The 24,092-nt window shown below is 43.3% G+C and overlaps 1 pseudogene; it reads right to left on the bottom strand.

The window, feature by feature from the left end:
- Window positions 1-1,491: 1,491 nt before the first annotated feature.
- LOC139551264 (brefeldin A-inhibited guanine nucleotide-exchange protein 1-like) lies at window positions 1,492-23,092 on the bottom strand (annotated as a pseudogene).
- Window positions 23,093-24,092: the final 1,000 nt, after the last annotated feature.

The raw sequence follows: 24,092 nt of genomic DNA on the forward strand, positions 1-24,092 counted from the left end.
TCAAGTTTGCAGACGACACAACCATAGTAGGCCTGATTACCAACAATGCTGAGACAGTCTACAGGGAGGAGGTGAGGGCCCTGTGGTGCCAGGAAAATAACGTCACCCTCATTGTCAACAAAATGAAGGAGCTGATCATGGACTTCAGGAAACAGCAGAGGGAGCACGCCACTATCCACATCGACGGGACAGCAGTGGAGAAGGTGGAAAACTTCAAGTTCCTCGGCGTACACATCACTGACGATCTGAAATGGTCCACCCACACAGACAGTGTGGAGAAGAAGGCGTAACAAACCCTCACAAACTTTTACAGATGCACAATTGAGAGCATCCTGTCGGGCTGTATCACCGCCTGGTACGCCAACTGCACCGCAGGGCTCTCCAGAGGCTGGTGCGGTCTGCCCAACGCATTACCGGCGGCACACTGCCTGCCCTCCAGGACACCTACAGCACCCGATGTCACAGGAAGGCCAAAAAGATCATCAAGGACATCAACCGCTCGAGCCACTGCCTGTCCACCCTCTTATCATCCAGAAGGCGAGGTCAGTACAGGTGCATCAAAGCTGGGACGAGACACTGAAAAACAGCTTCTATCTCAAGGCCATCAGACTGTTAAATAGCCATCCCTAGCCAAGCACCACCCGGTTACTAAACCCTGCACCTTAGAGGCTACTGACCTATATACACTGCTCAAAAAAATAAAGGGAACACTAAAATAACACATCCTAGATCTGAATGAATGAAACATTCTTATTAAATACTTTTTTCTTTACATAGTTGAATGTGCTGACTACAAAATCACACAAAAATTATCAATGGAAATCAAATTTATCAACCCATGGAGGTCTGGATTTGGAGTCACACTCAAAATTAAAGTGGAAAACCACACTACAGGCTGATCCAACTTTGTGGTAATGTCCTTAAAACAAGTCAAAATGAGGCTCAGTAGTGTGTGTGGCCTCCACGTGCCTGTATGACCTCCCTACAACGCCTGGGCATGCTCCTGATGAGGTAGCGGATGGTCTCCTGAGGGATCTCCTCCCAGACCTGGACTAAAGCATTCGCCAACTCCTGGACAGTCTGTGGTGCAACGTGGCGTTGGTGGATGGAGCGAGACATGATGTCCCAGATGTGCTCAATTGGAATCAGGTCTGGGGAACGGGCGGGCCAGTCCATAGCATCAATGCCTTCCTCTTGCAGGAACTGCTGACACACTCCAGCCACATGAGGTCTAGCATTGTCTTGCATTAGAAAGAACCCAGGGCCAACCGCACCAGCATATGGTCTCACAAGGGGTCTGAGGATCTCATCTCGGTACCTAATGGCAGTCAGGCTACCTCTGGCGAGCACATGGAGGGCTGTGCGGCCCATTATTCCATTATTTTACTTTTAGATTTGTTTGTATTGTTGTGAATTGTTAGACATTACTGCACTATTGGAGCTAGAAACACAAGCATTTCGCTACACCCGCAATAACATCTGAAAAATATGTGTATGTGACCAATACAATTTTATTTGAGAGACAATGGCATTGACAAGGGTGAGAGAAAATCTGGGGAGGGCTGTCTAGGAGCCAGGGAGTAGGGACTTGCCCAGTAAACCGTCAAACAAACTCACTGGCTGGGGTCCTAGCTTTGGGGCCGTCCTCATATGTGCCTGAGGAGCAACTGTACGTTCTCTGCCTCTGGTTCTCCAGGGAGATCCTGTCCACACTGCACAGTGACTGCTGGTCCTCTGTACGAGTCTGAATGTCCACTGACTTCTGGGATATGGAGTCCTGAATACACCAGAGAAGGACTTGTATGTAGCTTAGATTCAACACAGCATGATTATCGCAAAAACCATTCCACTACCACTGCATTGGTTGACATGACAGACCAGTGGCTCAATGCTATGGATAATGGCAAGTTTGTGGGTGTACTATTTTTAGATTTCAGTGCAGCATTTGATTTAGTGGATCATGAAATAATTGACGAAATAATGCATTATGGTTTTAAGGAGGTAGCATTGAATTGGGTACAGTCATATCTAACTGACAGGAAACAGTCCACCTATATCAATGGTTCATTTTCTTCCCCTCATGTGTTAAACTGTGGAATACCGCAGGGCAGCTGCCTTGGGCCACTTCTTTATTTAATATATACCAACGACCTTCCCTATGCCTTAGTTGAAACTCAAGCGACTATATTTGCAGATGATACTACAATTTATACAGCAAGACAATCGGTTCAACGGGTACAGCAAGCTTTACAAGGAGATTTGGAGAATATCAGGGAGTGGGTTTGCCAAAACAAATTTGTTTTAAACACCAAGAAAACCAAAGGTATGTTGGTCTGTTCAACTAGGAAAAGGCCAAAACAGCATGGGATACAATTAAGTATGGGAGGAGTACAAATTGAAGAAGTGGCAGAAACCAAACTATTGGGAGTGCAGCTAGACAACTGCTTATCATGGTGGTCTCAAATAAGTAATCTATGTAAAAAAATATATATATATTAAAACAGCATGCATAATCAGAAGGATAGCTAAATATTTACCAGGAAAAATTATTCAGCAAATAACACTAGCATTAATTGAGTCAGCTGAACTACTGTTCGGTGGTCTGGGGAAATGCATCAACAAGTGAAGTTAGGAGGCTGCAGAATGCACAGAATAAAGCAGCAAGGATTGTTTTAAGGTGGAGATATGGTTATTCTGTTGCAGTCATGCGCAGTGTTCTTGGTTGGTCATCAATCGACAAGATAATTGAAAAAAACATGCTTATTTTATTTCATAATATACATCATTTAAAACGGCCAAGTTCTATTCACAACGGTATTCAGTTGGTAAGAGACAGACATTCCGTAAATACTAGGAATAGATTGTCCACCATCTATGCGTTATCCAGACAGAAAAGAGAAATAGGCAAAATAACATTTCGATTTAGAGCAATAAAGAAATGGAATAAATTAACTGAGCAAACTAGAAACCTTTCAATATATACATTTAAACATTATTTTAAAACAATTTAAATATAATACATAGACATTTTGTGGGACTATAGTAGATGAAGAATCAATATTTTTTAGATTGAGTATTTATTGGGTCATTATGTTAGTATATTATGTATGTTTGTAATAGTGTGTTATATGTGAAAATGTGTTTGTATTATAAATTGTATTTTAATGTTTAAGGACTCTTGGAAGATTAGTCCAAATGGGGACTTAAAGAGATCCAAATCAAACACACCTTACTCACTAGAAGTTTGTCCCAGGTAGGATGAGGGGCTTTACCTGGTCCTGATGTCCAGTTTACACCTGTTGATGATGCAGGACAGCTCAAACAGGATGGGGAACCACCCCCTCACCCACACCCGGTCCTCCGGGGCTACATTCATGTCATCACTAGCGTAGTCCTCGAAGGCCTGGCAAGAGAGGGAGGAGAGTGTTTTAGACAGGGTTAGACAGTCTGATGGCCATGCAGAGGGGTCTTGTCACTACAGGGGGTGCTGTTTCAACTTTGTAAAATATCGTCCCCAAATTAAACTGCCTCGTACTCAATTCTTGCTCGTACAATATGCATATTATTATTACTATTGGATAGAAAACACTCTCTAGTTTCTAAAACCGTTTGAATTATATCTGTGAGTTAAACAGAACTCGAGTTGGAGCAATTTTCCTGTGAGGAAGTGAGAAGTCTGAAATCATGCAGGCTGTTCTGAGGTCGGTTTATTAATTTGCCTGTCTTCTATTGGTTGAGATGCACTGCATACGCCTTCCCCTGGATGTCAGCAAATAGTGAGAATTGGAATGGAGTTGCTAGGCAGATCTGAGGCCTTATAAATAGGCTCGGAACGTGATGTCCTCTCTTTCCTTCGTTCGCCATGACGCGAGGCAGACCTCAGGAATGGCGTTCTAGAAAGCTCCCGTTATAGCCCTTAGATATATCCGGCTCTGATTTTATTCGATATAGGTGTTAGAAACATCATAACGTAGTTATTTTAAACCGAGTTATTTCAGTTTATGTGAGTATATTGCGATTTTCGAAATTTTCTTTGTGCTGCGCAATAGTGAGTTGGGCACGTCTTCGCCACATGGCTAATGTTTACAGCTAATTCCAAAGTTGAAGGCGACAATCTACAACCGAGCAACGATTATTTTGGACAAAGGACAACTTGCCCAAGATTCTGATGGAAGTTCATCAAAAAGTAAGAACTATTTATGATGTTAATTCGTTGTTCTGTGGAAAAATTTAAAATGATTATTCCTCCATTCATTTCGGTGGGGTCTCGCTATAACGCACCCTGTATGTCGCAGTAACGTTAATTTAAAAATCTAACACAGCGGTTGCATTAAGAACTAATATATCTTTCATTTGCTGTCCAACCTGTATTTTTTAGTCAAGTTTATGATTATTTATTGATTAGATTAGGTGCCTCTCCAAGATGGCGCCGGCCAGATTGCCTGAAATTTTGCTACTAATCACATTGTATAACCACGATTTGTGCTGCTAAATATGCACATTTTCGAACAAAACCTATATGCATTGTGTAATATGATGTTACAGGACTGTCATCTGATGAAGTATATCAAGGTTAGTCAAAAATTATATATCTTTTGCTGGATTGTTACGATCGCTAACCTTTGCTGCTGGTAAATTGCTTGTGTTTCTGGCTATTGTGGTAAGCTAATATAATGCTATATTGTGTTTTCGCTGTAAAACACTTAAAAAATCTGAAATATTGTCTGGATTCACAAGATGTTGGGCTTTCATTTGCTGTACGCTGTGTATTTTTCAGAAAAGTTTTATGATGAGTATTTCGGTATTTGACGTTGGTCTCTGTAATTATTCTGGCTGCTTCGGCACTATTTCAGATTGCAGCTGCAATGTAGAACTGTGATTTATACCTGAAATATGCACATTTTTCTAACAAAACATATGCTATACAATAAATATGTTATCAGACTGTCATCTGATGAAGTTGTTTCTTGGTTAGTGACTATTTATATCTTTATTTGGTCGAATTAGTGATGGCTACCTATGTAGGAAAAAAATGGTGGGAAAAAAAAGTTGTGTCTTTTGCTATGGTGGTTAGCTAATAGAAATACATATTGTGTCTTCCCTGTAAAACATTTAAAAAATCGTAAATGATGGCTGGATTCACAAGATCTGTATCTTTCATTTGGTGTCTTGGACTTGTGATTTCATGAACATTTTATTATATGATATCCCTGTAGCTTTAGGCTAGGCTATGCTAGTCTGCTTTTTTGATGGGGGGGATCCCAGATCCGGGTTTGTGACTCGTTAGAGGTTTTAATACATTACTTAGGACTTCTGCCCTCGTATTTCACATCCTAGTATTATCTCAGAGTAGGCCACTTAAACTCCTTTGCTATATAGTGCTCACCTGTGGCCTATCAGACACATATTTGGCACAGTAGCGTATGAGGCGGATGGACTCCATGCTGGTGTCAGGGAAGGATGCGTTACAGGCAAACTCAGACAGACACTTCACAGCATCCTGGAAGGAGTCGATGGTGGCCGGGAAGTGTTTCGCAAATACATTTGCTGAGAACAAAAATGAAAAATACACTTTAAAATGTATATACAGTACCAATCAAAAGGTTTGGACACACCTACTCATTCAAGGGTTTTTCTTTATTTTTACTATTTTCTACATTGTAGAATAATAGTGAAGACGTCAAAACTATGAAATAACACATTGAATCATGTAGTAACCAAAATATATTTTATATTCTTCAAAGTAGCCACCCTTTGCCATGATGACAGCTTAGCACACTCCTGGCATTCTCTCAACCAGCTTCACCTGGAATTATTTTCCAACAGTCTTGAAGGAGTTCCCAAATATGCTGAGCACTTGTTGGCTGCTTTTCTATCACTCTGCGGTCCAACTCATCCCAAACCATCTCAATTTGGTTGAGGTCAGGTGATTGTGGAGGCCAGGTCATCTGATGCAGCACTCCATCACTCTCCTTCTTGGTCAAATAGCTCTTACACAGCCTGGAGGTGTGTTGGGTCATTGTCCTAAAAACGAATGATAGTGGGACTAAGCGCAAACCAGATGGGATGGCGTATATCGCTGCAGAATGCTTTGGTAGCCATGCTGGTTAAGTGTGTCTTGAATTCTAAATAAAACCACAGAGTGTCACCAGCAAAGCATCCCCACACCAATCACACCTCCTCATCCATGCTTCACGGTGGGAACCACACATGCGAAGATCATCTTTTCACCTACTCTGCGTCTCACAAAGACACGGCGGTTGGAAGCAAAAATCTCCAATTTGGACTCATCAGAACAATGGAAAGATTTCCACCGGTCTAATATCCATTGCTCGTGTTTCTTGGCCCAACCTAGTCTCTTATTCTTATTGGTGGCCTTTAGTAGTGGTTTCTTTGCAGCAATTCGACCATGAAGGCCTGATTCACACATCAACTGTTCAGTCTCCTCTGAACAGTTGATGTTGAGATGTGTCTGTTACTTGAAATCTGTGAAGCATTTATTTGCGCTGCAAATTCTGAGGCTGGTAACTCTAATGACCTTATCCTCTGTAGCAGAGGTAACTCTGGGTATTCCTTTCCTGTGGCGGTCCTCATAAGAGCCAGTTTCATCATAGCGCTTGATGGTTTTTGTGACTGAAATTTTCCGCATTGACTGAACTTCATGTCTTAAAGTAACGGACTGTCGTTTCTCTGTTCTTGCCATAATATGGACTTGGTCTTCCTGATCTTCTGTATCAAATAAAAAATATATATATTTGTCACATGCGCCGAATACAACACGTGTAGACCTTACAGTGAAATGCTTACTTACAAGCCCTTAATCAACAATGCAGTTAAGAAAAATAAGTGTTAAGTATTTACTAAAATGAGCTGAAGTAAAAAAAGAAAGAAAAATAAAAAATGGGTGGGGACAATGCAAATAGTCTGGGTAGCCATTTGATTAGCTGTTCAGGAGTCTTATGGCTTGGGGGTAGAAGCTGTTAAGAAGTCTTTTGGACCTAGACTTGGCGCTCCGGTACCGCTTGCAGAGAGAACAGTCTAAGATTTGGGTGGCTGGAATCTTTGGCAATGTTTAGGGCCTTCCTCTGACGCCACCTGGTACAGAGGTCCTGGTGGCAGGAAGCTTTGTCCCAGTGATGTACTGGGCCGTACGCACTACCCTGTAGTGCCTTGCGGTCAGAGGCCGAGCAGTTGCCATACCAGGCGGTGATGCAACTAGTCAGGATGCTCTGGATGGTGCAGCTGTAGAACTCTTTGAGGATCTGAGGAACTCTTTGAACTCTTTGAGGATCTGTTGGTGATGTGCACACCAAGGAACTTGAAGCTCTCAACCTGCTCCACTACAGTCCTGTCAATGAGAATGGGGGCATGCTCGGTCCTCCTTTTCCTGTAGTCCACAATCATCTCCTTTGTCTTGATCACGTTGAGGGAGAGGTTGTTATCCTGGCACCACACTGCCAGGTCTCTGACCTCCTCCCTATAGGTTGTCTCATCATTGTCGGTGATCAGGCCTACCACCGTTGTGTCGTTGGCAAACTTAATGATGGTGTTGGAGTCATGCTTGGCCATGCAGTCATGGGTGAACAGGGAGTACAGGAGAGCACGCACCCCTGAGGGGCCCCCATGTTTAGGATCAGCGTGGCTGATGTGGTTACCTACCCTTACCATGTCACAACACCACTGATTGGCTCAAACGCATTAAGAAGTTAAAAGTTCATTTGTGGAATTTCTTTCCAAGGCACACCTGTTAATTTAAATGCATTCCAGGTGACTACCTCATGAAGCTGGTTGAGAGAATGCCAAGAGTGTGCAAAGCTGTCATCAAGGCAAAGGGTGGCTACTTTGAAGAATCTCAAATATAAAATATTTTTGGATTTGGTTAACACTTTTGGTTACTACATGATTCCATGTGTTATTTCACTATTATTCTACAATGTAGGAAATAGTCAAAATAAAAACTGGAATGAGTAGGTGTCCAAACGTTTGACCGGTACTGTATAAAAAGGAAAAATGAATAAATAAGTGTTCAATGTTTCTGTTTTGAGTTTCTCCGTGCACTACCATCCTATATTATTCTTAATGTTTACAGCGGTAAGTCATGTCATTGACCAAGGACTCTAGTGTTAGTCATATAACCCAACACTTACTGATGATATAGCCGGTGGTCTGGAAGGCCAGCTCCACGATGCTCTTGTCCTGGTCTGAGGCGACCAGGTGGAACACTGAGAAGATGTTCTTCCACCCCGACCGGATGTTCCCAGTCTGGAAGTTCACCATCTGAGCTATACACCTCACCACCATGTCTCGAATGGTGGGAGACCTGTAGGCAATGGCATCATTGAATCATTATTGAATCATTGTATCATTGTAAGATCTGAATCGTTTTCAAGGTTTGATTTACTGAATCATTGCAATGTCTGAATAGCTGAATCATTTCAAGGTTTGAATTGTTTTAGGCAACAAAGGATGCAGGATACATTTCTGACCAGCATTAGAATTTCCTTTCATGCATTACAAAATAAAACAAAGTTGACCTGTTCTTTTTCATTATATGTTCGAAAGGCCTCGAGAAATCCTTCTGGAATCGGAATTTGGCGAGCTCTCCTTTCTCTAAAATTTCATAGACAGCTGCCTCAGGGAATCCACGGCAAATATAGCCACATCCTCATTGGAGTTACATCCAACCTGTAGAGTTACAAACACATCAATCTCTCAACATCTACTTCAACATCAACACTAAAACAGCAGGTGAACAGCACTATAAATACTTGCCAATTATGGATTTTTTCCCCCCCAAACAAATATAAAAATATAAACCAGTACCGTGTTAAAATGATCCCCGATGACTTCCCAAATGTTGGACCACTGAAGCCTGATGCGCCCCATGTTGTAGTAGGAGATCTCCACAATCTTCTGAAGGCTAAACATGCATGGGTGTGTTGGTGAGGCTAGCTCGTCCATTAATACAGCACATAACCACCGGACAAAATCAACTGCATAGAATGAACAAATTCATTTCAATCTGTTATTATTCATATTTCAGGCAATACATTCAGTTTCACTCGATCAAGCATGGCACTTCAAAACTATATCAAAGAAATGATTTGGAGGGTGCTTATATTTGTCCTGTTACCCACAAGTGTGTAACGCAAATGTGTTTCTTGTATAACCCTACTCCCCACAGGGTATGGGGTCATGGCCAGGGCCACCAGCACCCCTGGAGCAATTGGGGTTAAGTGCCTTGCTCAAGAGTACAGCTACAGAATAAAATGTTTCACCTTTTCGGCTCCGGGTATCAAACCAGCAACCTTTCGGTTACTGCCCCAACACTCTAACCGAGGCTACTTGCCACCCCTACACATCATTGGATAAAAATGTACAGTTAGGATAAAATGTAACTGATACCGACCTATTGCATTGCCATCCAGTCTGGTAGACCCAGTAAATATCCTGAAAAAACATACAAATATGACATTTTCTGCAAAAGTGAGCGTTATGATCTTATGGGGAGAGGAGGCATTATACAGGATAAAGGTTTATTGCGTAATAAAACTGGAGAGGGGAAACAACACATTGAATAAATTCCATCAGAAGGCCCATTTTATCAGCCTACCTGTCAACAGCAACGAATACACTCTGGGAGCTTGCCTCTCCAATGGACTCCTGAATACTAGCTATCTGTTAACGGTCCACATTACCTCCAACTGCAAGACAAACAATGTGTAATGAGAAAAAGCTGAAGGTTCACGTTTCAAGCAAACCCCTTAGTCAAACAACGACACATAACACTACATTATATGAAAATATCAAACAATTAACCATGATATGACATTATCACTAAGATACACTGACATACACGTAAAGCAAAACTAGCCATTGTGACAGTAGCCTAAAGGGTATCTAATCCAACAGCCTGGGTGCATCCCAAATAACCCCCTAGTATTCCCTATATTGACCAAAGATCTATGGGGTTAGGGTGGAATAGGGAAAAGTGTGCCATTTGGAAGGCAGACTATCAATGAAAAGGAAAGAGGACTCACCCAGTCCCTTGTAGTCTGAGCTGTCTGAGGCCTGCTCTCTCCGGCTGGCCAGGAGGCCCCCTCTGGCCGGGACCGTCCCTGAGATGTAACGGGCCTTCACCCCCGTCCCGATCAGCTGGGCCAGCTCCAACTGACTGATACACTTCAAGATCTGTGGAGGCCAGGAGAGAACAGAGGAGAACCTTTCAGATGGGATTTTAATGGAGGGTTACTATACTATTCATCCTTTATTTAGCTATTGAGTCAAGTTCTCTTTTAGGATACTGGTTGGTAAAAAAATGTACTGGGAGCAACGCCGACCTAAGTCATTGAGGATATTCTCTTCTATAATAACGTCCTGGTTGGTCCGAAATATTGAAATACAGTGACTGTACTATGTACAGATAATATGGAAGAGATTCTAACCTCATGCCAGGAGTTGCCCAGGTAGTTTCCGTCAGTGTGGGCGACAGTGATGAGGGTCTTGATGGTGTCGATGTTCTTCTGTTTCATCTCAGAGATACCACAGCTGGCTGTGAGCAGGGTGAACCGCGCCAGGGCCTGGACGTACGCATCACGTTCCAGTTGGATGGTGAAGATGCAGGCTATCCTGATGGCACAGCAGATCCCCTCCAGACACAGACAGGCTACCTCAGTGTCATCACAGTCCTGAAGACCCACACTGAACGCTGCTAAGAACGGGGTCCATGCCAACTGGGGAAAAACACACACAAGGTCAGTACAAAAATAAAGATTTATTTGGATTTCCAGACCTAGGATGTTGGTGCAAAAAATATTACATTTGAGTGTAAAAATGTGTAATGTGTAATACTGTCTTAGAATTGGTATTCTGCATTTGGTTCCAGCATCAACTACAATCCCATTTTAATACTGAAGGGAATGCATTACTACTGTGAGTAATGGTGACATAACAGATGTTGCACCTTAAACATTAGTCGCACCATTTAAATAGAATCAGTTTCATTCTAATTCTTATCCTAACAGTCATTTATTCTAATTCTTATCCTAACATTAATTTATTCAAATTCTTATCCTAACGGTAATTTATTCTAATTCTTATCCTAACATTAATTTATTCAAATTCTTATCCTAACGGTAATTTATTCTAATTCTTATCCTAACATTAATTTATTCCAATTCTTATCCTAACAGTAATTTATTCTAATTCTTATCCTAACAGTAATTTATTCTAATTCTATGCGTCTGACGTGGTCTAGGCAGGTTACCTTGAACATGGGTCTGACGTGGCCTAGGCGGGTTACCTTGAACATGGGTCTGACGTGGCCTAGGCGGGTTATCTTGAACATGGGTCTGACGTGGTCTAGGTGCGTGGCGCTGGTGAAGGGAGCCTGGACATGGTTGACTGCCTCCATCAGGGCCTTGGCTGTTTTAGCCATCTGCTCCATCTCTACGTTATACAGCAGACGCCGCTGCTTCTCATTGGCCACACCTGGGGACAAAACAGACAGACACTCAGTGAGCATGCTCTCACACACAAACACACACCTACTGTACACAGTGTCAACACCTAACCACACAAGACAATAATGTTGATGCCATCACTGTGCCTCTGAGGACAGACTAGCTTTGAGTCCATGTAGTGTGCTTGTTTCCTCCTTGACCCTTGTCATTATGTCCACCAGCAACAGAAAAGAGACTTGCTTTGTTTGCTGGATTTGAGGGTGATTGTTTTTGCGTCGTTCATGGCTATTTTCTTCCCTGCGATTTCATTGTAAATGGCTGACAGGTACTCCTCAGATAAATCTTTGCTGTCGTTGATTCCTCGATTCATCTTGATGTATTGCTCTTTCGTCATTTTATTCTCCACCTGGAAGAGGGGGGAAAAAAGTCAAAAAATGTTTAGGTCACAGAAAAAAAGCAGTGTCTGAGTGACTTACTTGTGGACTGTGAAGGTTTGTTGTCAACACAGTTTGCCAGAAGGATTAGAAAAAAAGCCCAATGTCATAACATCTACTGTGCAATAACATAACTACCAACATCATCCATGGGGTCTGTCTAGTGAGATGCCAGAGAGACACTCACCCTTGGTTACATTCTAAATATCTGGCCGCAAATTTCTCCATGAGTCGATCTTCTGGGCCTCTCCGGGTAGACGGAAGCCCTCCAGGAACAGACGTAGAGCCGAGACAAAGTCCTTGCCTTGGAAATCCATCTGGTCCACGTAGGCGTACATCACCTCTTTATTAATGCGCTCGTTATCCCCGATGAACTCACCCGACTGAGTCTGAAAAGCAAAGTCCATACAGAGGAACTTCAACATACACATAAACAATGAAAATATAGTGTACACTGTATATTCAATATATTTGTGGACAAAAAAAAGTGAGAACAACAAAAGTTTGACATTTAACACAGAAAAACATCTCAGATTAAGACAGATCTTTTAGGGGCAGTTTCCCCAGACTTATTGAGCTTGATGTTTTGTCCAGGACTAGGCTTAATACGTGTCTGGTAAACTGCCCCTTGAAGGCTAACAGGCAGTGAATCCCATTGCGTGTTATGTAGTTCCAGCAGGTCCTTAAAGAATCTAGCCTCTCCTCCTGATGCAGAAACTGAGCTAGGTCCTCCAGCATGGTACCCAGCATGCCTTGCTCCTGTAGATACTGGATGCCCCTCTTTGGCTTCTTGTTGAACCTGCACAGGAAGAGAGAGCGGGGGAAATGTCACATCTGTATGACACAGGCACATTTGAGAGCACAAATTCTGCTCGGTCACTTTTCACCGACTGAGCAGAATGACTGATCTACAAATCCTAATGATTAGTTATTTAGGATGCAAGTGAAAGCTGCTCTGACATTACTTCCAGTCTCCCACACACTTACAAGTCGATGCCTTGCTCGATGATCTCCTTCTGCTGCGTGAGGACCTCGAACTGCTCTGCGTTGTCCGTTCCTGACATGAGGGTGCTGTAGGATCCGATGCCTGAGGAAGCGCTGGAGTCCAGGGAGTTGAGGCTGCCGTAGTGGTTGATACTCTCTGGGGGCTTGGTGCTCTCACTGGGCTCCTGCTCCGCGGGCTTCTCCTGACCTACAGAGAGGAGGGGTGGCACGTAGGGACATCCCATAATGTCAAGAATTACCCTTCCCTTTATAAAACCCTGTCAGAGGTCTCAGGGGCTCACTACGAGGTCTGCTGCTGTAAGCCTGAACACCACTAGTGCTCACAGCAGGTTAGCAAATACAGGGCCACACAACAAACTGAAGGGTCGCTACTTGATTATCAGTTTTGCTAAAACTGACATTCAAGATCAACCTCAGTCTCTAACTAACTGGAACCATGAGTCTAGGAATAGATTTGATGCTTTACCTGCTCTTCCTTAGAACAACAAAGACAGAGAGCAAAGCAGATCCAGATCAGCAATGGAACATGTCGTGATAAACACAAATATAATTGAGTCTGACAAATATAATTGAGTCTGCGCCGCAGAGAGATGTCAGATGTGTAGTTAGAGATATGGGTGGAAGCAGGGCCGTCGCGTCTCAGTGGGTTTGTGTGTCATTAAGAAGCCCCTAGGCTACTGCAGTAGTTATGAATGAGGATGACTTGGTCTCAGAGGAAACGCATTGGCTCTTATTCAACAGTAGGTAGTACTGTAGGTAAGTAGTATCTTACCTAGACTGGTCTGAGAGTTGGGGTTCACAGACTGATCATTGCTCCACTCCACCATACACTTGAGGATAGACACTAGACACTCCAGACCCTTTTTCCTCAAGCTCAGCTCCTACAACAAATTAACACATTTAAAATGGTCACACAACAGGAAAGAGATGTATGGAAGGTGTCCATTGGAAGCATCTTTTACCTGAGCAGGTGTGGTGCCAAGCTCATGCCCCACTCTGCCCTGTGCTATCTTAGATAGGTAATTGACCAGCCTCTCAAATATATTAGCAGCATTCAGGTTACAGTCATAGTTGACATAGATATCCACCACACTCTGGGCGTCTGTGAGGAGAGAGAAGACACAGAGGTGAATGTCTGTCTGTCAAAGCCTCAGTAGTGGGAGGTGGTATCAGACCTGGAGGAGACAGAACACCAAAGAGAAAGGAATACAGATAGACAAGTCCCCGGTAGTGAGAAGTACAGTAGACAGACACTAACCTGCACAGATCCTGGTGAGGCTCTGGATCACCATCCATTTATGATCATAGGAGCTGGTGGACGTCTCCAGGATGTAGAGGAAGATCTCCTTGAAAAACACCCGCGGGAAACGTTTAAAAACCTCCTTACACTCAGTGATAAAACTCCACCAAATCCGGTATAAATCATTCTGTAAAGGGTTTATTACACAGTATTTACAAAAGGTGTTTAAACACAACGCACCAATGAAACTAAATCTTGTTATTATTCATTCATAATGTAGAGAGCCAAACAGTTCCAGTACCTCGATTTGCATCTTGAGGTGGGTCTTGAAGTGGGAGAGGAGGGTGAGGAAGATCGAGAGTGAGAAGACCTCGGGGACCGAGCAGGCGCCGTTCTTAGACAGTGCCACACACAGGTACTGCTTGATGGCGTCGATGAACATCTCGTTGGTCTTGAAGACGGGCCCAGCGTTCTGCAGGATGGACAGCAGCAGCTGGACGGACAGCATCTTGGAGTGCAGCTCGTGAGATCTACAGAGACAACGTTTCCTTGATGCATCCAAATGCCTTATTATGCATTTTAAGACTCATCACGAGCATATGACATCTTTATAATGTCATTACAATCCTCTTCTAATGACCTGGACTAACAGACAGTTGACAATGTTATACATAGACATCACATACTATACGCCTTAGACATAATAAAGGCTCAAAACAAGTTACAATATGTACCCACGCCCTTTAAGGGCTACCAAGAGATTCAATCACAGTCAACTCCTATGGCCATAGCCTACCGGTTTATTCATACAGTGAGTCATTGTGACAGGGTATCAAGGAGAGTTTACGTAGGATCAGGGGGTCCATCAGACAGTGGCTTCATGGAGAGTTTGCAGAGGGAGCGAAACACTAAGAAGGCGTCCTTCTGGAGGATATGGGAGAACTTAGCAACAGGGGAGGAACCGCTCGTAGCTCCAGATTCCTAGAAAAGGAAATACACAGATGTCTCTTATATTAAACACACAAAATCATGTTCATATACACAAATGTACATTAGTACGCCAAATCAGATGCCACTCTAATATTTGGATTTATCAACTAATCTGTTAATACACCATAGACAGTATTTGAATCCCAAATGGCACCCTATTCCCTATTTAGTGCACTACTTTTGACCAGGACCATAGGTAGTGCACTATATAGGGAATAGGGTGCTATTTGGGAAGCTATCAATGGCATTCTATGTAGGGGAGCAGTGTGGGTGGGCACCTGAGTGTCGTCTGCCAGTGAGGGGGTGAAGGCAGTATATCTGGGCATGGACGTTCTCTGTGTCGCTGCCCAGCTCGCCCTCCTCCTCCTCCACCACCGGGACTGGCACATCGTCTACACACTCTGTAGCGCTGCACACACTCTCCCTACATTCCACACACACACGCAGGCATGCAGGAACATACACAGGGACATCAGGAAAAGAGCTAAGGATCGTCTCAGAAAACATAACAGTGGGGCTAAAAATGAATTAGAACGTAAGAATTTATATTTCTTCCTAGCGCAACGTGAACAACTTTCAAGGCACTACAGTGAGTCCAATGTTCTACAGACAAGACAGGACATATTATATTGGAGTATAAAAGGTAAGAAAATGATGTGTTACCTCCAACAACTGTATTGACAACTTCCTGCAGCATGGTCTGGACCACCTCTTGAGCTTGCTCCTCATAGTTGACTGGTTCTTCCTCTACAAGCCCTTCAGCATCTTGCTGGAACAAACCTAGAGAGATTTAAATGCACTTTACCATACTTTCCTATGGTGACATTGAAGTCATATTGACACAGACGGAGCTGCTATGTAATAAACCATTGCACATAACTCCTTTGTGAGATCTTCCATACTTTGTGAGATCTTTCATACTTTCCTATGGTGACATTGAAGTCATATTGACACAGACGGAGCTGCTATGTAATAAACCATTGCACATAACTCCTTTGTGAGATCTTCCATTTAATGTATCCCTCCACTATGAGTACAAAACATTTTCAACTGCAGAGGTTTTCATTTTCATTTCATTATGAATCCCAATAAAGGACCTCTGCCTTGTAGAGTTTAACTGCCTCTGGTCAGGCCAAGAAGTCTAGAATGGACGCCATATTCAGACATTAGTAGTATCCTTGGCTTGTCTCCTGTTTCTGTAGAGTGAGGAGGCTTTGGACACACCTACTCGTTCTGGGGTGTGCAAAGCTATCATCAAGGCAAAGGGTGGCTACTTTGAAGAATATCAAATATAAAATATACTTTGATTTGTTTAACAATTTTTTGTTACTACATGATTCCATGTGTTATTTCATAGTTTTCATGTCTTCACTATTATTCTACAATGTAGAAAATAGTAAAAAATTAAGAAAAACCCTTGAATGAGTAGGTGTGACCAAACTTTTGACTGGTACTGTATATAATAAAACACCTTCCTTATATCGAGTTGCACCCCCCCCCTCTTGCCCTCAGAAGAGCAATTTGTCGGGGCATGGACTCTACAAGGTGTCAAAAGCGTTCCACAGGGAAGCTAGCCCATGTTGACTCCAATGCTTCCCACAGTTGTGTCAAGTTGGTTGGATGTCCTTTGGGTGGTGGACCATTCTTGATACACATGGGAAACTGTTGAGAGTGAAAAACCCAGTAGCTTTGCAGTTCTTGCCACAAACCGTTGCGCCTGGCACCTACTACCATACCCCGTTCAAAGGCACTTAAATCTTTCTTCTTGCCCATTCACCCTCTGAATGGCACACATACACAATCCATGTCTCAGTCCTTCTTTAACCTGTCTCCTCCCCTTCATCTACATTGATTGAAGTGGATTTAACAAGTGACATCAATAAGGGGTCATAGCTGTCACCTGGATTCACCTGGTCAGTCTATGTCATGGAAAGAGCAGGTGTTAATGTTTTGTAGACTCAGTGTATATTTATACATTGCCTATTCTTAATTAAGTGCACTACTTCTGACTAGGGCCGATTTGGCTCTGTTCAAAAGTAATGCATTATCAAGGGAATAGGGTGCCATTTGGGACTCAACCCTTGACTTCGGCTGGACGTTTTATTACCTCCTTCCCTCCATTTAAGAGCGCTATTAACATGGCAGACCTCTCTCTCAGCAGAGAATAGGAATACTAATTCACATGGATTTGGACACATGGACACATGGATTTTACAGACAGTGATATGTATGAAGCTCGCTTAATCAAATGCAGTGACTCAGTGAAATATGCAACAATGACTTCCAGAGAGACATACAGAAGAGGACTTTTGACTATGAGTAAGAGTGAGTGACAAAAAGAGAGAGATACTTACCCTGTGCAGCAGCTGCAGTAGCCTGGTCCGCCTCAGTCTGCTCGTTTTCAGCACTGCAGAACACAGAGACGTTTTCTGGCTCCGGGTCCTCTTGGGCATTTTGATCAGGCACCTGGGAGGTAACCACCTGAGGTGGGGGTGAGGAGGTGTGCTGCTCCTGTTTAGGGGAGGCCGAGGGCTGAGGTGGGGCTGTGTGGGGCTGACTGGCCTCCTGACTGGCCTCCTGGAGCTGGACGCAGAGACACGGACACAGACGGAAACACAGACACAGACATCATCTTAATGCCTACTTGAAAATCCTAGCCCTAGATTGTACGAAACAACCATAGGCCAAACAATTTTGGACCATGCACTGTCAAGCCAAGCACAAAAACAATCACAGCACTGGGCATCATTTGAATTTTGTCATGGTATCAGGTATTTTGTTTTCGGCATACAGGTCAATTTAAGGAAAACAATCACCATGTTGGTAGCAAAGATTTAGTATGGTTACATGCACACAATAATGTGATTATTGTGAATAGTCAGATTAACATAATCATTTCATTAAAACATTTACATGCTTTGCAAGAAGAACGATTTCCCTAATAATCCTGTTTACCTGGACACATCAGAAATCAGGATACGTTTAGCATCTGTGTGAGCGTGGCCTTAAATGCAGAAAATCACCAATCAAACTAAACGTTCTACCACAGCGATCATGTTATTTTTGGGATGCATACTTGATTCGGAGTTCGGACATATTATTTTGTACGTGCAAACTACTTTTAAGACGCATCCATTCAGTTGTTCCGAACTCACTTCACTCACGCTAAAGAGGGAGGCTCTCGGCTGGTGCTAGCACATCCCCAGATCAAATACTGTACACTGCTGGAACAACGATTAAGGTGCTTACATGTCCAAATAATTTGAAAGATTGCTCAGAAAACCAGGCGTTGTAATCGCCATATGCTTACTTTGATTTTGACCTCATGACGATTCAGATGAACAGAGTAAGGTGTTTATATGACTATTGCATCATCTGCCTACTCCCATAATCAGTTTAATAGCAAATGATTAGTGTGCAAGTAAACACACTCAATGACAAACACTGTTGCCTTCTTTACTTTTGACTGGCATTGTGAGATTAGGTTTAAATGATGATACCCATCTGTTGAACTCAACAGGCTGCTGACATCACAGCTCATAAAAGGTCAAGGCATTCAGTGCAGCAATGCAAACACTGACCATGGCAACATAGTTACGGGAATAATAGACGGTATCTTCATAATGCAGGGGGCTTAGTCAAAGTTGGTTCCTTGGTCGGGTCGGCAGCCAGCAGATAGTTAGGCCTGCGCGTTTTTACTTGAAAGAAAATCCTACTTGGCAAAGATAGCAAGCGACGTGTCATGATAAGATGCACACACACCCCAGAGGAGAGTTCATATCATCAGCCACTACAACACCAACCAGCAGAACACAACGCAAGCTTAACCTGAAGCACTCGCTTTCTGGATGAGCCAGACCAATTCATCCTGTGATTTGAATGCTAGATATCATTGGAGAGTTAAAAAATCTAATTCTTGCGTTCCAGCTTCTTTTCCATCGATGCCAAAATCACAGAAATAGAATTACTAGAATGGGTAAAAAAAGGCCCCCAGACTACTGACATTTTACTGGAACAATAATGGATACATTTAACAGGGCCACCGGTCCACCCATCATGGCACATTGACTTGAATGGGGATTCTCGTTCTAACAATTCTTTGTGACACACAGAGAGACAGAGAGAGGGGGAGGGGGACAGAAACAGAGACAAAGAGAGAGAGAGAGCGCCTACTGCCTGGTTCTCCATGCGTGCGAAGATAACGTTTAGCATCTGTGTGAGCGTGGCCTTGGCCGTGGTCTGGTTGATGAGGTTCTTGCTGGCCAGGTAGATGTTGTAGCAGGTCCTGACCGCCTGCAGCACCATTCCCTCGTGGATCTCGATGTGCTGAGAAGTCACCACTGTCAGCAGAGCCTGCAGAGGGACAGCATCCACAGAACTGGAATGCTTTATTCCTTTGAGTACACTTAAAATGGCTGCCAGCAGACCCATTCTGGCATCAATGACTTGAATGGACACACCCATTCAACGTATTATATTTCTATGGCACCAACCTAACAGTCACTACTGATCACAGTAAACAAGATACCCTAGGTTTTGTGACTGAACACAAAGCATTATAAAATCATGAGATTGTCATTATTAAAAGGAAACCCAGCAGAAGTTAGTACAATTTCATCTCATTTTAAATAATGGATATCATTAACAAATCAATTATGTCCCTGAAAATCCTGATTTTGATGCCATTGCTTAGTGGGCAGTAATATTGAACAGTCAAGCACAACAACGGAGGAGTATGTCCACTATGTATGTGCCAGCTGTTAGATCTACTAGTTTGGCACAACCCTGAGAGGAAGGGCCTGAACACACCATTGATGTGTGTTATCTGCTCAGTGGTTAGACGACAGACAGACAGGCCAACAGGGCCAGTCATGCCAGACACAGGATTAACACTGGGGAGGAGAGGAGAGGCAGGCTGGGGCTGGTCTGTCTGTCACACAGATAGGAGGAGAGGAGAGGCAGGCTGGGGCTGGTCTGTTTGTCACACAGACAAGAGGAGAGGCAGGCTGGGGCTGGTCTGTTTGTCACACAGACAGGAGGAGAGGAGAGGCAGGCTGGGGCTGGGGCTGGTTTTTGTCACACAGATAGGAGGAGAGGAGAGGCAGGCTGGGGATGGTCTGTCTGTCACACAGACAAGAGGAGAGGCAGGCTGGGGCTGGTCTGTTTGTCACACAGACAGGAGGAGAGGAGAGGCAGGATGGGGCTGGTCTGTCTGTCACACAGATAGGAGGAGAGGAGAGGCAGGCTGGGGCTGGTGTTTGTCACACAGATAGGAGGAGAGGAGAGGCAGGCTGGGGATGGTCTGTCTGTCACACAGACAGGAGGAGAGCTCATAGACCACACACCTTTATAATCTGCAGCTGAACACCTTCGTCTGTCTGAGGCCCTTGAAAGCAGCCACATATGGTTTCGATGATTCTATCGATTAACATCTTTCCAGGTGTAGTGTTGTCTGGTGCGTTTCCAGTGAGGTGGCCATAAGCAATGAGTTTCTGGAGAAAGAAAAGTGAGGATAAACCTTACCTTAACTGTGTATGATACAATAATCCAGAAAAATACTGTAGAACTTTAATAACTGCCATTTGCCAAGATTAGACATACAGTTGAAGTCAGAAGTTTACATACATCTAGGTTGGAGTCATTAAAACTTGTTTTTTCCACCACTCCACACATTTCTTGTTAACAAACTATAGTTTTGGCAAGTTGGTTAAGGACATCTACTTTGTGCATGACACAAGGACTTTGTCCAACAATTGTTTACAGACAGATTATTTCACTTATTATTCACTGTATCACAATTCCAGTGGGTTTACATACACTAAGTTGACTGTGCCTTTAAACAACTTGGAAAATTCCAGAAAAGGATGTCATGGCTTTAGAAGCTTCTGACAGGCTAATTGACATTGGAGGTGTACCTGTGGATGTATTTCAAGGCCTACCTTCAAACTCAGTGCCTCTATGCTTGACATCATGGGAAAATCTAAAGAAATCAGCCAAGACCTCAGAAAAGAATTGGAGACCTCCACAAGTCTGGTTCATCCTTGGGAGGAATTTCCAAACGCCTGAAGGTACCACATTCACGTACAAACAATAGTACGCAAGTATAAACACCATGGGACCACGCAGCCAACATACCGCTCAGGAAGGAGACGTGTTCTGTCTCCTAGAGATGAACGTACTTTGGTGCGAAAAGTGCAAATCAATCCCAGAACAGCAGCAAAAGACCTTGTGAAGATGCTGGAGGAAATGGGTACAAAAGTATCTATATCCACAGTAAAACGAGTTCTATATCGACATAATCGTAAAGGCCGCTCAGCAAGGAAGAAGCCACTGCTCCAAAACCGCCATAAAAAAAGCCAGACTACAGTTTGCAACTGCACATGGGGACAAAGATCATACTTTTTGGAGAAATGTCCTCTGGTCTGATGAAACAAAAATAGAACTGTTTGGCCATAATGACCATCGTTATGTTTGGAGGAAAAAGGGGGATGCTTGCAAGCCGAAGAACACCATCCCAACCGTGAAGCACGGGGTGGCAGCATCATGTTGTGAGGGTGCTTTGCTGCAGGAGGGACTGGTACACTTCACAAAATAGATGGCATCATGAGGGAGGAAAAATATGTGGATATATTGAAGCAACATCTCAAGACATCAGTCAGGAAGTTAAAGCTTGGGCGCAAATGGGTCTTCCAAATGGGCAATGACCCCAAAAATACTTCCGAAGTAGTGGCAAAATGGACAACAAAGTCAAGGTATTGGAGTGGCCATCACAAAGCCCTAACCTCAATCCTATAGAAAATGTGTGGGCAGAACTGCAAAAGTGATTGCGAGCAAGGAGGTCTAGTAACCTGACTCAGTTACACCAGCTCTGTCAGGAGGAATGGGCCAAATTCAGCCAACTTATTGTGGGAAGCTTGTGGAAGTCTACTCGAAACGTTTGACCCAAGTTAAACAATTTAAAGGCAATGCTACCAAATACTAATTGAGTGTATGTACACTTCTGACCCACTGGGAATGTGATGAAAGAAATAAAAGCTGAAATAAATCATTCTCTCTACTATTATTCTGACATTTCATATTCTTAAAATAAAGTGGTGATCCTAACTGACCTAAGACAGGGAATTTTTACTGGGATTAAATGTCAGGAATTGTGAAAAACTGAGTTTAAATGTATTTGGCTAAGGTGCTTGTAAACTTCCGACTTCAACTGTATGTTTACTGAACTTGTGTGTGTGTGTGGTGTGTGGTGTGTGGTGTGTGTGTGTGTGTGGTGTTACCTGCTACTGACCTGTAAACAATCTAGAGATGTTATGACGATGCGAGGACATTTGGACTGGCAGGCTAACTCGAATGGCAGGAAGTATTTGTCTGCTTCTATGATGGTATCCTTGGACTTGACCGGTGGTAGAGCACTGGAATCAGCATTGTTGTCTCAAGGAGGGGGACTGCGGGGGAATACAGAGTGACAGCTAAATGGTTAAAACATTAGGCCAAACAAACATGTCTGAGCAATTCAACCATCTCATATGAAACGTTTGTGCCTCGGTGATCAATGGCCAACTGCCCCCAATAGGCCTCTATGCTGCAGTCATATTGATGCTCCTGAGGTCCTCTGTAAACATCAGCATTGCTGTGATTCATTCAGGTAGGCAGCTGGAAGTGGAGTTGCGTGCAGTCTGCAGAGAAGGTTAGAGAGGAGGTCAGGGGAGGAGTACCAGTGTCGGCATTGTGGACACTGTCACAAACACACTTGGTGCATTCCGATTCTCCACACTTCTCCCGAAGTGTGCACTTGAACACGGCCTCCAATGGAAAAATGGTGGAAACTCCCAACAGCCAAAGCTTACAGCAATCCAATGCTTTCAAATCCATGGGGGGGGGAGTGTACAAGTGCACACCTCGGGAGAACGGTAGAGAATCAGGATGTAGCCATTGTCAGTTAGCTGGGGGATACTGACCATCAATACTGAGTTTCTCTTCTTTATCACACTTCTCGTCTCGGCTCCTTCCTCCCTCTCATTTCCTCAAACTTTAATTAGGCCTGCTATGAAGCAAATGAGCCTAGTCTTTTTTTAAATGAACTTTATTTGCATATTATCTCAGACTCGAGATGCGTTCATTTCCCCAATGCACATTTGACACATCAGAAAGAGTTTTGTTCTTAACATTGAGTGAGAAGTGATTAAAGCTTAATAGACTGCTGTGCTATAGTGTGTGTGTCTTAAATGGCACCCTTTTCCCTATATAGTGCACATAAGGGACAAAATGCAATTTTGAATCACTTGGGAGTGTGCCTGGTCAGTGTTTCAGCCTGGGGTCTGGGGTGGTGACTAGGACCTGTGAGAGCTCAGGTGTGAAAGAAATTAAACCTCCAGACAGAAGGCAGCGGGAGATGTGTGGGTCACTGAGCTTCAGTTCACTGGCCCATCTGGCTATTAACCAATCACAACCAAGGGATGCTGCTCTTGCTACATGGGCAATAATCAAGGTCAATACATCAACATTTACATCGATGTCAAAATATGTACCCCTGCTACTAACCTTGGTAGAGCATCCTACTGGAAGCTAAATAGCTCTTTATTAAATAATATAAAATTGACCAGAAATACAGTGTAGACATTGTTAATGTTGCAAATGACTATTGTAGCTGGAAACGGCTGATTTTTTATGTAATATCTACATTGGCGTACAGAGGCCCATTATCAGCAACCATCACTCCTGTGTTCCAATGGCACGCTGTGTTAGCTAATCCAAGTTTATCATTTTAAAGGGCTAATTGAACATTAGAAAACCATTTTGCAATTATGTTAGCACAGCTGAAAACTGTTGTTCTGATTAAAGAAGCAATAAAACTGGCCTTTAGACTAGTTGAGTATCTGGAGCATCAGCATTTGTGGGTTCGATTACACGCTCAAAATGGCCAGAAACAAAGACTTTCTTCTGAAACTCGTCAGAAAGAGG

This window comes from Salvelinus alpinus, chromosome 23 (assembly GCF_045679555.1).
Source record: "Salvelinus alpinus chromosome 23, SLU_Salpinus.1, whole genome shotgun sequence".
NCBI classification, from domain to species: domain Eukaryota; kingdom Metazoa; phylum Chordata; class Actinopteri; order Salmoniformes; family Salmonidae; genus Salvelinus; species Salvelinus alpinus.